The 17,644-nt window shown below is 44.2% G+C and overlaps 1 protein-coding gene across 7 annotated transcripts in view; it reads right to left on the bottom strand.

The window, feature by feature from the left end:
• LOC145345074 (tripartite motif-containing protein 2) overlaps positions 1-17,644 on the bottom strand; it is a 165,891-nt gene that overhangs the window by 133,043 nt on the left and 15,204 nt on the right. The window contains exons 1-2 of one of the 7 annotated variants that reach the window (XM_080192686.1): positions 9,076-9,116; positions 7,946-8,037 (exon numbers count right to left, since the gene is read on the bottom strand). The exons of 1 other annotated variant lie outside the window; for it this stretch is intronic. The gene's annotated coding sequence lies outside the window, so the exon portion shown is untranslated. Of the gene's footprint in view, positions 1-7,901; positions 8,038-9,075; positions 9,134-9,189; positions 9,308-9,368; positions 9,548-9,984; positions 10,101-17,644 lie in introns of those variants that run through there. 5 more of the 7 variants (XM_080192656.1, XM_080192665.1, XM_080192676.1 and 2 more) reach the window with 5 other exon arrangements.

Genomic DNA, 17,644 nt, shown 5'->3' on the forward strand with positions numbered 1-17,644 from the left:
GGAGGTTTACCAGGATGTTGCCTGGTATGGAGGGGAGGTCATATGAGGAGAGACTGAGGGATTTGGGGTTGTTTTCGCTGGAAAGAAGGAGGCTAAGAGGGGATCTTATTGAAACATATAAGATGATTAGAGGTTTAGATAGGGTGGATAGTGATAGCCTTTTTCCTCGGATGGAGAATGCTAGCACGAGGGGGCATGGCTTTAAATTAAGGGGTGATAGTTATAGGACAGATGTCAGGGGTAGGTTCTTTACCCAGAGGGTGGTGAGGGATTGGAATGCCCTGCCTGCTGCAGTTGTAAATGCGCCTAGTTTGGGGGCATTTAAAAGATCTTTGGATAGGTTTATGGACGAAAAGGGATTGGTTTAGATTAGTGGGTCAGTGTTTTTTAAAAAAAAACTGGTCGGCGCAACATCGTGGGCCGAAGGGCCTGTTCTGCGCTGTAATGTTCTATGTTCTATGTTAAGTGGTCGCCGCACTTGCGCAAGGATATTTTGGCCTTGGAGGGAGTGCAGAGGAGGTTCACTAGGCTGATACCGGAGATGAGGGGGTTGGACTATGAAGAGAGACTAAATAGACTGGGTCTGTACTCGTTGGAGTTTAGAAGGATGAGGGGGGATCTTATAGAGACGTATAAGATAATGAATGGGATGGATAGGGTAGAGGTGGAGAGACTCTTCCCGCTCAGAAAGGACAGTAGGACTAGAGGGCGCAGCCTCAAGATAAAGGGGGACAGTTTAGATCAGAGTTGAGGGGGAACTTCTTCATTCAAAGGGTGGTGAATCTCTGGAATTCTCTGCCCATTGAAGTGGTGGAGGCTACCTTGCTAAATATATTTAAGACGCGGGTTGATGGGTTTTTGGTAGGCAAGGGGATTAAGGGTTATGGGGAGAAAGTGGGAATGTGGAACTGAGCCACGACAGATCAGCCATGATCTTATTGAATGGCGGGGTAGGCTGGAAGGTCTAGATGGCCTACTCCTGCTCCTATTTCTTATGTTCTTAAGTTCTCCTCACTTTTCAAGGCCCCAAACATTCCTTTCAGGTGAAGCAGCGTTTCATTTGCATCTCGTTCAATTTGGTCTTCTGAATTTGCTGCTCCCACTGCAGTCTTCTCTACATTGGCAGATTAGGTGATTACTTTGTAGAACAGCTTCACTCAGCCTAGAAGCATGAACCCAACCTTCCTGTTCCTTGCTATTTTAATTCAGCTCTTTGCTCTCATGCCCACATGTCCATCCTGCTGCAAAGCTCCAGTGAATCCCAACCCAAGCTGGAGGAGCAACATCTCACCTTCCGATTCGGCATGTTACAGCTCGCAGGACTCAACATTGAGTTCAACAACATTAGACTGTGACCTTTTTCCTCCATCTTAACCCCAAACACACATACCAGGCCATCTGTTTCTTGTTCTTAAGTTTGCTATGTCTTTGTTGCAATCTCTCCCAGCTGCACTATAATATCCAACACATTCTCCCTGTCTTTAGTTCTGATGAGGAATCAGAAGGACTCAAAACATTAACTCTGTTTTCTTTCCCTGTGGATGTTGCTGCTCAAACCTGCTGAATTTTTCCAGCATTCTCTGTTCTATTCCTTTATTTATCTGTCTGACATTAATCCCAGACTAATCCAAAACTTTCTCCAGCTAAATTGTAACCATCAAGGGAAATTATAACCCATCTTACTTGGGGAATGGATGGATGTTAGATTTCATTATCTATGCAAAGAAAATTATCACACAATTTCCATACGGCATCATCTTAACTGCGTGGGCTTTTTGTGTAAATGCTTGAGATGTGCAACTGTTTCCAGTGAAAGTCCCATTAATGCGGGGAAATCAGGCTTTTATTAGGTCCTCAATAGTATTTGGATAGATTTTTTGAATGGAGAACCTACTATAGGGGGCCTGCAGCAAAACTAAGCTAAGTCAGAATCTTTCTTTAATAGGAGCAGATGGAGTGGTAGTGCTTCTATATCTGGACTTCATCTGCTTCAGATTATCACCCACCTCTACCCATGAAACCATCCTGGTCTATCTTCTCATGATTTACCAACGGGAAAACTGCGAGAGCCATCATTTGGACCTACTGGAAGCCAGCCACTTGCCTCTTTCCACCTGCTTTGGGTGATCAGATGGCCAGCTGGATGTAGGTGAGGGCTGGAAGTCAACATCATTTGGGCCTCAAACTGGTGATGTCGGCAGGGTTTGACTTGTTCGCTGCGTCCACCCCCCCGATGTTTCCTCCCAGTTGAAGTCCCCTCCCTATCCAGAGTACCCCAGTTCTTCCAAATGTCATTTTAGGCTGAGTCAGGACGTCAAACCTGACCCCAAGTTTAGCTCTCTCTACCAAATTCACTGCATTACCAAAACTGTTTCTTTCTATCTCCAGGCATATTGTTGACATCTGTCCATCATTCTAATTGCTGCTGAAACTCTGATCAAATCACTGTACCTTAAGGTTCAACTTCTGCAATGCTTTCATAGCTATCTTCCTTTGAATTCAGGATACTGTGCCCCATATGGCGTTGCCTGCATAGACTCACACTCCAACCACACCATCCATCCAAGATTTCTTGGCTACGCTTTTATTAGGTCCCCAATAGCATTTGAATAGTCAATTCACAATATTCACCATATCTGTGAAATCCATTACAGCTCAGTCCATTTGCATGCTCCTCCCACCAAACATTCTCTGCTTCTCTGATACTGGGGAACTCCTTGTTCACCCCCCCCCACTATGCTGTACAATCAGTAATCATTGCTTCAGCCAGTACACTCCGATTTTTGGGATCACCTCCTTAACTTTCTCTATCCTCTTACCTCATTTCTCAAGTTTAACCTCAAAACCCACATTGATTGTATCTCTGAGCTCAGAACAAACTATTCCCCAATTCCCTTTTTTAGAATATAAGAACATAAGAACATAAGAAATAGGAGCAGGAGTAGGCCATCTAGCCCTTCGAGCCTGCCCCGCCATTCAATAAGATCATGGCTGATCTGTTGTGGCTCAGTTCCACTTTCCCACCCTCTCCCCATAACCCTTAATCCCCTCTCTTATCAAAAACCCATCAACCCGCTTCTTAAAAATATTTAGCGAGGCAGCCTCCACCACTTCAACGGGCAGAGAATTCCAGAGATTCACCACCCTTTGAGTGAAGAAGTTCCTCCTCAACTCCGTTCTAAACCGCCTCCCCTTTATCTTGAGGCTGTGCCCCCTAGTCCTACTGTCTTTTTTGAGCGGGAAGAGTCTCTCCACCTCTATCCTATCCATCCCATTCATCATCTTATACGTCTCAATGAGATCTCCCCTCATTCTTCTAAACTCTAACGAGTACAAGCCTAGTTTATTCAGCCTCTCCTCATAGCTCAATCCCCTCAACTCCGGTATCAGCCTAGTAAACCTCCTCTGCACTCCCTCCAGGGCCAAAATATCCTTGCGCAGGTGCGGCGCCCAAAACTGCACACAGTACTCCAGCTGCGGCCTCACCAATGCCCTATACAGCTGCAGCAAGACCTCCCTACTTTTATATTCAATCCCCCTCGCTATGAAGGCCAGCATCCCATTTGCCTTCCTGACCACCTGCTGCACCTGCAAGCTGGGTTTTTGCGACTCATGCACAAGGACCCCGAGGTCCCTCTGCACCGTCGCCTGCTGCAGTTTTTCGCCACGTAAGTAATAGTCCTTCCTACCATTCTTCCTACCAAAGTGGACCACCTCACACTTGCCAACATTAAATTCCATTTGCCATTTCCTGGCCCATTCGCCCAGCCTATCTAGATCCTTCTGCAGACTCTCCACACCCTCCGCACAATTTGCCTTTCCCCCAATCTTGGTGTCATCAGCAAATTTCGACACCCTGCACTCGGTTCCCTCCTCCAGATCATCTATATAAATGGTAAATAGCTGAGGCCCCAGCACCGACCCCTGGGGCACCCCACTAGTCACCAACCGCCAATCCGAATAGCACCCATTGACCCCCACTCTCTGCCTCCTATTTGACAACCAATCCTCTATCCACGCTAACACCCTACCCCCAACTTTTTCCTTCTGCTTGGTGTTTGCCCTTCTCCCTCCAACTCTTAAAGCATTTTCAAGGTGTGTTTCTGTTTGGCATTGCTGCTGTTTCATTAATAAGCTTGTGATTTTCAGGATTCATTTTTGAACATGAGTTTAACGATCAAAATCACACGAACTAAGTTCCAGTTCTGAGTCTAATCTCCTGTCCAATTGGCATCTCAAACTTTCACCACCAAACTATCCATTTCCATCCCCACGTCCTCTTGAATCTGTTTTCTTTAATATACTTTCAAATATCACACCCTCTATGTCAATTTTTCCCTTTCCTTTTCTCCTAAAGTAGTTGAACTCTCTGCTGAGACATGATTCATAGACTCATCATAGATTCACAATGCAGAAGGAGACCATTCAGCCCATCACAATCCCAGCCAGGCCCCATCCCCGTAATCCCATATTTTACTCTGCTAATCCCTCTGACGCTAGGGGACAATTTAGCATGGCCAATCAACTGAACCCACACATCTTTTGGATAATGGGAGGAAACCAAAGCACCCGGAGGAAACATGCAGACGCGGGAAGAACGTTCAAACTCCACACAGTGACTCGAGGCTGAAATTGAACCCGGGTCCCTGGCGCTGTGAGGCATCAGTGCTAACCATCGTGCTGCCCCGAGAATATCAAAATCTTTGGATCTTGAATGTGGTCACTTGCCAAATATGACACAAGTTGAGTGCTATTCAACCATAACGACCAGTGCCGGAATGCTTCAGCCGTTCACACCCTCCCACTGCTGCTGCCAGTGAAAATGGAGAATTTGGCACTTCACTGCCATGGGACCGGAGAACCCAGGTAACAGGTGGAGGTCACCTGTCCTCACCTAATGTTCTTACATGTGTATTTCACAAACACTAAATAGTTAATTTTTGTTCTCTTCCTTTAGCTCAGAGTAGTTGATGCCAGTCATAATCTCTTAACTCAGATATGATTAGTTTGTTCAACAAGAAGGCTTGAACCTTCTTGGTGACTTTGGCTCAATGCACCAGTTAGTGCCTTTGCCCTGGAGCCCAACAAAGGGTTGGAGCTTTGTAAACAGGCTCCATCGTACAACTAACTCAATTCAAAAAGCTGTCTTTTGACACGTCTTTTCTGACCCACATTTTAATGTTGCTACCTATTTCCAAGTGCAAACCAACAAAGTCACAAGGTAATGGGGGCATGCAGAGGTAGTCCTGTGTCTGTACAGAGAGGAATTCAGCTGCGAAAAGAGAATTACTGGTTCACTCAGTCCTGCAGAAACAACACAATGACCTTGATCTGCTCAATCAAAGTAGGCTGCTGCGGTATTTTTGGCAACGTCACTGGAATCCAGTAGCAAATCATTAACTGTTACCTAAACCAACATCACCACAGAGGAACGCAGCGCTGCCCTCTTTCCCAGTGTGCAAATGGCTTTCATGGAATTTTACCAGCCAATCTCCAAACTGACAAGCCCACAGAGACCATCTTTCAAGTCAGATTGAGCAGCAAGGTTAATGAGAGAAAGATTGTATTGCTTTCGGGAGATGGGGGCCTTGCTTCAAATAAATTGTTAATAGAAAGGTGTTACTAGAAAGCTTGGCTCAATCCAATGTTTTAAAGATAAATAGCATTATTCTGGCACATTTCATAAATTTGTTCAGTTTTTTTGCACGCATTAACCCCCCCCAGTTCATGTAGGTTTGATTCGGGTGGGAAGTTTGGAATCTAAAACATGAGCCCAAACGTGGTGGGCAGAGGGCCAGATGACTAACCTGCTCACAGGAGGCTCCTGTCTTCAATGTGACAGTGATTCTAAATCTAACACATGTCAAGCAGGTTTCCCTGATCTCAGGAAACTCAGCCGGTGATAGAGGTGAGCTGGGCTGAATCCAACACTGTTTGTTTGCCAGGAGATATTGGAGTGTTTCTTCAGCTTCAACAAGCTACCAAACTAACCCCTCACGCCATCAGACCTGATGGCCAACCAACACCTGATTCCATCCCCTCCACACCAACCACCATCTGCTCCTTCGACTATCATCTGCTTTCCCCTGTAATCAGATTTCTCTCGACCACCGCTCTCCCCTTGTTCTCTAACACTGCCCACCCCCTCTACCCATCACCACCAGCTGCTCACTGTTCCTGAACTAATGTTCAGCCCATAGTGTTTGTAAAATGTGTATGTTTCCCTGGCCTGTGAGGTTAGTGATTCTACTAAGCACAGCCTGCAGGGCAAAACACAGGTTGGTTGCAGTACAGAGTTCCACCTAGATTCTCCCGATAACTTGCCTTATCATCTCCACGGGGTATGTTTATTGCAGTAGAATCATAGAAATCTCTACAGTGCAGAAAGAGGCCATTCAGCCCATTGGGTCTGCACCAATCACAATCCCATCCAGGTCCTATCCCCATCACCCCATGCATTTACCCTAGCTAGTCCACCTAACTGGGGGACTGAGGAGGACTAATTGGAAACAATTTATCCATCGAATCTCTGATTGAGCAGTTTGGAACTATCTAACCAAACACTGGTTGAAGCTATCTAGTCTTAATGCTTAATTTTACTTGTGACCTTTAAGAGCCAAAGTCTAATTGTGACCAAAGCACCTGATAGAAGAGAAATAAAATGATCTAATTTCTGCATCATCCATGCTATTCAATTGTCATCTTTTCCTTCCCATTTCATAAGATTCCACTTCCATGAGATAGCTGACTTTGAAAAGGGAATCGTGAGTATGCCATCAAGCAGCCAAACCATGAATCTGATTAGTCTGAGATCGCTAGATAGAGCCCTATATGGTGACGAGCTAGCCTTCCTTAATAAAGAGAAGGACCACACCTAGATCATCGTGTGCAACTTCCATCTCCTTTTCTGAGGAAGGATGTTCTTGCTTTCGAGGGACTGCAGCGAAGGTTTACCAGGCTGCTTCTGGGGATGGCGGGAGAGATTGACTAGATTAGGATTATTTCCACTGGAGTTCAGACGAATGAGGGAGGAATTGCATAGAGACTTATAAAGTTCTAACAGGACTACACAGGGTAGATGCAGGGAGGATGTTCCTGATGGTGGGTATGTCCAGAATCAGGGGTCACGGTCTGAGGATTCAGGGTAGACCATTTAGGACGGAGATGAGGAGACATTTCTTCACCCAAAGAGTGGTGAGTCTGTGGAATTAATTACCATACAAAGTAGTTGATGCTAAAACATTGAATGTACTGAAGAGGCAGCTAGATATAGCAATTGGGGCGAATAGGATCAAAGGTTACAGGGAGAAAGCAGGATTAGGCTATTTAGCTGGACAATCAGCCGTGATCGTGATGAATGGCAGAGCAGGTTTGAAAGGCCAAATGGCCTCCTCCTGCTCCTATCTTCTATGTTTCTATATAATCACGATGACTACCACTATTGTCTGCTGACTAAACAGTCTAATCAACCTAGAGGAGTTGCCATCCAGGGTGAGCTTGTCCAGTCAAGTGTCACGAAAAACTTGGACCTGCCTGGTACTGATCTGAATTGGTCGCGTACACCCTAAAATGGAACTCAGACCAGTATCAGGCATTTCCAAATACTCACTTTCCTCTTCTGACATGGTTGAACTGGTCCTGAACCAGACAGTAGAGTGTGACCACTCATATGTTAAGCCTTGTCCACGTACCACCATATTCATCAGGAACTTAGAAATAATAAATCACCTAATCAAGAGATTGATTGCATGTACATTTTTTCACCATAACAATATGAAGTAAAATCTGAAAAAAAAACATATCAATTCAGATTCACCAATCTGAGAACCATTACAGCACAGAAAGAGGCCTTTAGGCCCTTCTTGGCTTGTCAAACCATTTTTCTGCATAGTCCCACTGACCTGCACATGGACCATATCCCTCCACGCCCCTTTCATCCATATACCTGTCCAAGTTCTTCAATCTTGTGGCCCCACCAGAAAAATGTCCTGGAGATTTAGACTGTAGTTCACACATCAATCAGACCATCCTATCTTCCTATTTGAAAAAGGAGGAAGCAGGGTTGCAAGTAATAGCACTGAGGATAAGGCAGAAAAAAATACAGGTTTGATATTTTCCATTCTATAGTGTTGTTCACAGGAAGTGCAGAGCAAAGCCTACAATGAGAAGGGAAGTGTTGGGGCAGACTCTTATCCACACTTAACCGGTAACCCCCCCATTATTTACACCACTAATCCCTCCTAATCTATACACCTTGGGATACTAAGGGGCAATTTAGCATGGCCAATTCACCTAACCTGCACATCTAAGGACTGTGGGAGGAAACCAGAGCACCTAGAGGAAACCCATGCAGGCATAGTGAGAACTCCACCCAAGCCAGGAATAGAACCCGGGTCCTTGGCATTGTGAGGCAGCTGTGCTAACCACTGTGCCACCATACCTCCTCTTACACATCTTCTAATGGCCAATTCAGGTAGAAGCTTGGAAGCAGGTCGGCACCTGCCTTGTTCAGCCTCAAGAAATCCAAACCTGGAGCAACCAAAAGAAGAAAAAATAGCCAGGGAAAAACAATTAAGGGAACTCCCAACAGTCTTACAAAAATACCAGAGAAAGATGCAAACTGCATTGGGCGACAATTTCTAAATAACCAGAGGAAGATGGAAACTGCACTGGGCTAAATAATTTGCGATGATGCAATATCATTTCTGTGATACAGCAACCATTGAGATTTTATAATCTCAAATCTGAAAGAATTAGTTAAATGAAATGTTTTGAGCAGCTAACAAATTAAAATGTATGATATATAAATATGTCAATACTAGGATCAGATAAAAAATGATCAATATACCTTCAGGATTGAAGCCAGACTTCTACAAATCTTTTTTCTAAGATTGGTAAAATTTTCACAAACTACCCAGTTTTATAACTGCATTTTAACAATCAAAATATTTCAAACTGTACAACAGGAAAACACCAGTTCAATGCAGTGAAGAAAAAGATTCACATTTCAGACAATTAGCATCTAATATCATCTCACTAAATGTAATTTGTCGAGTTTTATATAAAGCCCCTTACCATTGTATTGCATGACAATATTTCCAAACAAACAGCAATGAACATGAAGGAAATGAGCATCAGCACTAACCGTGTGCTATCAGTATGGATTATTCAACAATGCACAAACCTCACCCATCTGCCGTGACAGATTTGAAATGATGATCTGGATCTGCTTTGATGTAAGCACTCTTGCTCACGGCTTTTTGACCCTATGTGATATACAGGGGCAGCAGCATCTCAGCCATCAGCGCGACTGAAAGGTGTCTCTCGTCAGGAAAAGTAACGCAATAAAAATGGAAGCACCTACTAACCCCATCCTCCAAACAGCATGGACCAAGCCTCTGTCTATCCGCAGCCTCCTCTGCATCCCTTTCTCTGAGCAAAGTGCTGCTGATCGCTTATTCGAAACACGTCTTACCAATCATCTTTATCGTTGCATTGTGCTAGCCAAACTAAAAGCCACACACTGGCTGAAAGAAGGGACCTTTTCTCTTCCCCCTCTAAATAAAACCTTATAATATTAGCTGACACCACCCCTTTGTTTTGTTAACTCCTTCCTATTTAAGATAATCTTTGTAAGACCTGACTGCTTTATTCCTTTAAGTTCTGCACACTCTCCTCCTGATCAGTGAAAAAGGACAGCTTGGTTCTAACTACATGTGCAGCATTAAAGAGTGCAGCAGACCCTCAAACACAGGTAACATCCATGCACCTTCTGTCAGGTTTTCAGCTTTAAAAGAATACCACACATTCTACACATCCACCACATTCTACATAAACCGTTCACTTGCCAATCTTTTTTCTCTCTCCATGATCTCACTACATAATATCTGCCTGGCCAAACTAAACTCCACAGAATCCCTCACACATACACACACACAAACATCATCTGCAGTCTGAATCTATGAAATAGTCCAGTGTACTTACATTGAGAAATGTACTAGTGAAAGTTGTGCATTATTCCAGCAAAAACTATGACAAAAGGCAAAAATGAAAGGAAGGAGAGAAAGAGAGAGAATTGTAAGTCTGGATTTTAGCACCAGAACACAACAAAGCTGCTTCCTGTAATCTGTTTTCCATATGCTCATCCCCATGTGTATCAGGGAACAGCTGCCAGCTTTATTATCCGCGTCATGATCCTTCTCGAGAGGGGCGGGGGGGTGGGTGCAGAGGTAATGAAAATGAAGTTACCTGCATTTGTAGAGAAGATGCAAGCTTACCTGGGGGAGTGAGAATCACTTCAAGGTGAACCAATACATCTTTAACCATTGAATACATGTTACAGCATGCAAACTGGCTGAAATCTGCACTTCTATATTGATGAAAATCACTTACTAATGTCCTACATTTGCAAAGTCAGGGTTGGCCTGGCCCATTTCCAACCAGGACCTGGCAACTGACTGTCCTCCAACACTGCTGTTTGTGTGCAGGCGGGCTTACAAAACCATTAATGGGTAATGCAGCAATAACATGGCTAAAAAAAAATGACTTATTTAATATTCACCTCATTTCCTGCTGAAGAACCTGTCTCCTCTGAGCAGTTGCCATGGAAACTGTGGGAGCTAGTTGCTTCTCCGTTAGGCTGTTTCCATGGCAATTATGCATGCATCCGTTTAGGACAAAAGGCCTCCCCGCCTACAAGAGCATTTTCTTTTCCTTCAAAGAAGGATTATATCGGAAATGTGTCTGCTTAATTTAAAAGTAGGAATGTCATCAGTATGTAGCTACCTCTGTATCTGAATTCAAACATTACAGGATGTAGAAAAAATACTATCAAAGTCACAGAGGGTGTACATCAGACAAACAGTCTATAATTATATCTATGATTTCTCTCTCCAAGAATGACTGACCTTGCATTAAAATATATTTGGTACCAAAGAATGGGATAGATTGCAGAATGGCATTCAAAATACTCCCACTGCAATCACCCAGCAAGATATATTGTGAGCTGCATCATAATGGTAATTGTACCATGTTTAACTTCCAGGAAAGTGCAGTAAATCTCTGTAATTAAAGAAATCATCTACTAACTTTTCAGACCCCAACCCCACTGCAGCATTAGGGACCCTGCAGTGAAGATTTCAGTTCCACCAAACTGGAAAATATTTCCATTAACAGTTCAGGGAGAAAAAGCATTTCACCTTATTCCACAATGAAGCTGTTGATTTAAGGAAAAAAAAGGGTTTAGTCCTGGTAAGATGCGAAGCAATCACTGTCTCTGGAGAGGTATGCTGTAAACACAAATAGATATGATAGACAGATTTGCAATTTGCTCAGAGCTGAATGTGTATAAGGTCAAATACAAAGTAAAAGCCTTTGCTTTTCACATGACTAAGAGCTTTACACATCAATTTGCCATCAGTTAGAAATAGTTACCCTCTAGACTTCAATATCTTCCTCATTGCTATTCCTTCTCCCAGCATCTTTTTCTTATATATTTCTGAACATATTGCTTTCCTATTCCTTTTGTTTGTACAGAGCACTGACAGGGCATAGAAGTCCATTGCTAGATATATAGAAATTGCAGGAGTGGTGCTGAGAAACCCCCTTGATTCTGGGCTAAGTGATAGTGTTCATCTTTTGGTTGACATGCTGCGATGACAATAAAATATATTTAAAGATCAGGAATGATCATGTACCTAAGCAAGCAGTTGCATAAAGTACATGAGAAAAGAATTCTACATTTTTCCGGTCTTGATGTCTTTCCTACTTATTTGCTATTCTTCTTCTGTCTTTTTTGAATTTTAGCTTTAGTTTTATCCTTTTCCCTGCAAATACACTCTATTCAGGTCCCAAAGGAGAAAATCTGAGATCTCCTCCCACCACCACCACCACCACCACCACCACCACCACCACCACCACCACCCCCCCTACCGCCCCCCCCCCCCCCCCCCCCCCCCCCAATATTATGTGCTGCTCGGACACACCTCCAGTCAAACAGTTTAACACAGAAACATAGAACTAGAAGCAGGAGTAGGCCATTCTGTCCTTCGAGACTGCTCCGCTATTCATTATGATCGTGGCTGATCGTTAAATTCAACATCCCGAACCTCCTTCCTCCCATATCGCTTGATCCTTTAGCCCCAAGAGCTATATCTAATTTTTTCTTGAAATCACACAAAGTTTTACATAAATAAGAACATAAGAACATAAGAAATAGGAGCAGGAGTAGGCCATCTAGCCCTTCGAGCCGACCCCGCCATTCAATAAGATCATGGCTGATCTGAAGTGGATCAGTTCCACTTTCCCGCCTGCTCCCCATAACCCTTAATTCCCTTGTCTATCAGAAATCTATCTACCCGTGACTTAAACATATTCAATGAGGTAGCCTTCACAACTTCAATGGGCAGAGAATTCCAAAGATTCACCACCCATTGAGTAAAGAAGTTCCTCCTCAACTCTGTTCTAAACTGCCCCCTCCCCTTATTTTGAGGCTATGCCCTCTAGTCCTGCTGTCCTTTCTAAGCAGAAAGAATCTTTCTACCTCTACCTTACCTAGCTCCTTTATTATCTTGTAAGTCACTATAAGATCCCCCCTCAGCCTTCTAAACTCCGATGAGTACAGTCCCAGTCTATTTAATCTCTCCTCATAAGCCAACCCCCTCATCTCCGGTATCAGCCTGGTGAACCTTCTCTGCACTCCCTCCAAGGCCAATGTATCCTTTCGCAAATAAGGGGACCAAAATTGCACACAGTACTCCAGTTGCAGCCTCACCAGTGCCCTGTACAGTTGCAGCAAGACCTCCCTGCTTTTATATTCAATCCCCCTCATGATAAAGGCCAGCATTCCATTCGCCTTCTTGATCACTTGCAGACTGGGTTTTTGCGATTCGTGCACAAGGACCCCCAGGTCCCCCTGCACAGTAGCATGCTGCAACTTTTCACCATTTATAAAATATTCCATCCCACTATTATTTCTTCCAAAGTGGATAACCTCGCATTTGTTAACGTTATACTCCATCTGCCAGGTCCGTTTTGGCCTCAACTACTTTCTGTGGTAGTGGATTCCACACATTTGCTACCCTTTGGGTGAAGAAATTTCTCCTCGCCTCAGTTCTAAAAGATTTACCCTTATCCTCACACTATGACCCCTCGTGTCTCCCTCACCATTGGGAGCATTCTTTCTGAATCTACCCTGTCTAACCCTGTTAGAATTTTATAAGTTTCTATGAGATCCCCTCTCACTCTCCTATACTCAATGAATATAATCCGAACCAACTTAGTCTGTCTTTCAGAACAATGTTGGGATCAAAGCAATTCATGAGCTGTGAAGTACCTTGACGTGTCAAGGTCGAGAAATGTGATTTATAAATTCAGGCTTGTTTGTTCAAACCAGCATGATATGATACATTAACGGCTGATTCCCTGATTTTGTGCTCCAAGTGAGGAACTGATGGGATGGTGGGACACTGCAGGGTACATCAAAACACCTTTGCAATATTGGCCTGGATGCCACGCAGTGCCGGCACCATCTCCTGCACCTGAAGGTCATGGGACTTCTCCAAGTGGCCTTACAGCTGTTGGAAAGTTGCTGGCAGCCCCTCCTGCAATTTCCAGCTCTGTTTCTACGTCTCCAGCAACTTCTGGAGAACGGCGACCTGGCACCTGGGTGGGGGCCAGCTGTGTCCATAGGTCCAGGAGATCTCAGCCTTCTGAACCCTCAGGCATTCCCTCCTTCACCTGATGTACATCTGCGGCTGTGTTGTACGCACCAGAAAGTGATCCAGAAGCCTCACCACTAACATGTCCCACTGTGGTGACTATTCCTGTGCTGGTGGATGCTGCGGGTGATGCCTGTGTTGACTGAAACCTTAGAGATTTCTTCAGAGTTTTCCTGCCAAATTGTCACTGCCAGGGTGCCAAGGCAGTGCCAAGGTGGCTGTGGCATAAGGGAGCCATGGAGGAGGGAATGGAAGAGTCATGACGTGAGCATTCATGAAGAGGGACTCAAGAAGGAGAGGTCATGAAGGGGGACTCACGAAGCAGGGCATGAAATAGGGGGTCATGAATGAGGGGGTCATAAATGGGGAGTTATGAAGAGGGTCATAGAGGGGGACACGTTGGGAAGGCCCCAATGCCATTGAACTTTTTTGGGGAGGGGGATGTGGAAACATTCCTTCAATGAGGAGCGGATGGAGGGGGGAAAATCCAATGTCCATGTCTGGAGGGAGGGGGTTCCTCGATTTCACTTTGCGATCTGAGGACCCTTTAAAACCGGTGCCTGGTCTCTGTGAAGCCGGGTTTGCCGACATGTTTAGGCCACACCCCTCTCAAAACTGGTGCAAAACTCACCCCTCTCCCAAAAAATAATTAAAGGCACGATCTTACCGGCTGTTCATGCTGCACTGCCACTGTTGAGGTCAGAGAATTTGGCATCCGGCCAAATTCCTGTTCACTGCAGCAAGTTGGGAAAATCCTGCTGGCCTTCTTATGGAAAATTTGCAATCTGATTCGCACTGGCATGTCCGGTTTTCTCAGCCAAATTGACACTTAGGGTGAGATCTTATTGGCCGTTTATGCCCTGCTGCCTTTGCAAGCAAGGATGGAGAATTTAGCACTCAGCCAAATCTCCGTTCACTGCAGCAGGACCAGAGAACTTCATCTTTAGTCATTTTAGGGAAAACTCCACCCATATGTAGAGATTTATCATGAAATGCTATGAAATACGAAGTCTTTCAGCACTGTAAGACCTCACTTTTTAATCCTAAATTTAAAATTATAAACATGACCTTTCATGTCATAGTAAGAAGTCTCACAACACCAGGTTAAAGTCCAACAAGTTTATTTGGCAGCATAAGCTTTTGGAGTCTTACTCACTTGAGTCCTCATTCATCTGATGAAGGAGTAGGACTCTGAAAACTTGTGCTGCCAAATAAACCTGTTGGACTTTAACCTGGTGTTGTGAGACTTCTTACTGTCTTTACCCCAGTCCAACGCCTGCATCTCCACATCATGGCTTTCATATTATGTCAGGGCAACACAGTGGCACAGTGGTTAGCACTGTTGCCGCACAGCGCCAGGGACCCAGGTTCAATTCCAGCCTTGGGTGATTGTCTATGTGAGTTTTCACATTCCCCCCATGTCTGCGTGGGTTTCCTCCGGGCGCCCTGGTTTCTGCCCACACTCCAAAGAGGCGCAGATTAGGTTGATTGGCCATGCTAAACATCCCCTTGGTGTCAGGGAGATTAGCAGGGTAAATAAGGATTAAGGAGATTGGGCCTGGGTGAGTTTGTGGTTGATGCAGACTTGATAGGCCTAATGGCCTCTTTCTGCACTGTAGGGATTCTATAATTTTATAATTCATTACTAAATTGGACCAAGCAGTGCAATGTGTGCCTGAGATAACTGATCCAGAGTGACACAAATATTTTATTCCATTTAATTAACAATAAGAACAACCATGTGGTTAAATGGAAAAAATAATCTTTCACTTGTATTCACCACTGACAGGTGCTAAGTCCAGTCAGCAGTGTGGAAAGCTGAACTCTGAAATTAACAAGGACGCTTCGAAGTTTTTGCCATTGGTACGCGCAGCTTTAGAAAGAAATCCTGTTTAACATTCCAGAAATGTTTTCACATTTTCCAGGAAATAATAGGATCATTCAAGAACATTTAGAAAATCAATATTTTCCAGCTTTTCTCTGCTGCTTTTCCCTCCTCTTTACAAGTTGCAATTTAGTTGCCCAGAGAGCAGCAGTGTTCTGGAGCATGAACCACTTCACCATTCATCATGGTCAATACAGAGACAGATACAATGTTAACTTTCAAAAGGGAATTGTACATATGGGGTAAAAAGGAAAAAATATTACTGAGCCTAGAAGGAAGAGTAGAGGAGTGGGACTAATTGGACAGCACAGGTATGATTGTTTAAATGTTACTGCACGGAGTCTCTGAGCAGGCTTTTGTGTATTAATTCTCAGTCTTAAGGCAGCCGGTGTGACTTTACAGTAAGGGGGCTGCCTGCAGAATAAAAACATTGTCAGAACGGGGGATAATAATGTTCTGAGAGCAGGGTACAGCTTGTTTCGTTAGTATTGGCCTATGGGAAATGAAATGTGTTGGCTGTTACAGAGCTGAGAGAGGAAAGCAATGATAAAAAGCTGTGAAAGACTCCCCTCGATGTGTGACCACGGTGCATAGCTTAGGAAAAATGGAGCAAACACCTATTTGCACCACCACAACTCACTATGGGCTGATACTATATTCAGTTCAGAACTGGATGCTAGCTGGGCCATTCAAGATAGCTCCCAGTCAGTCACACTGCATTGATTTAATATTTGGAGCTGCAGTATGTGAAAACAGAATGCAGCAAACTATTTCTGTTTGTACAGCATCTGCCATGTATCCTGTGTCATTTCAAATAAGACATCCCGTCCACAATGAAAGTTCCACATAGCATGAAGGCTTCATGCACTGATGTAAATATTAAACCCCTAAGGTCACACTGACACAGCCCACTTTATTTTTAAGGTACAGATTTTTGAAACATGATGAATGGCGGCGGCACAGTCATTAGCACTGCTGCCTCACAGCGTCAGGGACCCAGGTTCAATTCTGGCATCGGATGACTGTCTGTGTGGAGTTTGCATGTTCTCCCCGTGCCTGTATGGGTTTCCTCCAGGTGCTCCGGTTTCCTTCCACAGTCCAAAGATGTGCAGATTAGGTGAATTGGTCATTGTAAATTGTCTCTTAGTGTCGGGGGATTAGCAGCATAAATATGTGGGTTATGGGAATGGGGCCAAGATAGGATTGATGCCAGCGCAGGCTCAATGGACTGAATGGCCTCCTTCTGCACTGTAGGGATTCTATGATTCTACAAACTCAGCCAAAGAGGCAGTGACTTTCCCTTGCGGGTCGCACAACTCAGTAGAAACTCTAGTAAAGTTAGTGTGGAGTGAGAGCAGCTCCAAGAAAATTGCTGGCCATTGCTTCAAATTGGGCGCAGCTCCTGATCTGAATCATAATCCATGCTACTCTCCCTGAGAGCATCCCGCCCTTCCCACTCTGTTATCCCACAGCCTTGCACATCTTTTCTCTTTGGATAATAATCCAATTCCCTTAGAAAACCAGAGTTGAAATTGTCTTTGCAAAACCCTCAGGCAGTACATTACAGACCCCACCCAGTCTGCCTTTTAAGTGAATTTGCATTAGTGCTAGGGATTAGTCCAGTGGGTTAGGGATGGAGATATCAACTTCTAAACTATGAGAGATTCCAGCTGGAAATTGGGTTAAGATAGGCTTGGGTTCAGCTGTGAGCTCTTTGATTTGATTTGATTTGATTTATTATTGTCAGATGTATTAACATACAGTGAAAAGTATTATTTCTTGCGTGCTATACAGATAAAGCATACCATTCATAGAAAAGGAAACAAGAGAGTGCAGAATGTAGTGTTACAGTCATAGCTAGGGTGTAGAGAAAGATCAGCTTAATGCAAGATAAGTCCATTCAGAAGTCGGACTGCAGGAGGGAAGAAGATGTTCTTGAGTCAGTTGGTACTTGACCTCAGACTTTTGTTTCTATATCCAGATGGAAGAAGATGGAAGAGACAATGCCCAGAATGTGTTGGGTACTTAATTATACTGGCTG

This window comes from Carcharhinus amblyrhynchos, chromosome 1, assembly GCF_965287045.1.
Source record: "Carcharhinus amblyrhynchos chromosome 1, sCarAmb.v2.hapA, whole genome shotgun sequence".
NCBI lineage: Eukaryota > Metazoa > Chordata > Chondrichthyes > Carcharhiniformes > Carcharhinidae > Carcharhinus > Carcharhinus amblyrhynchos.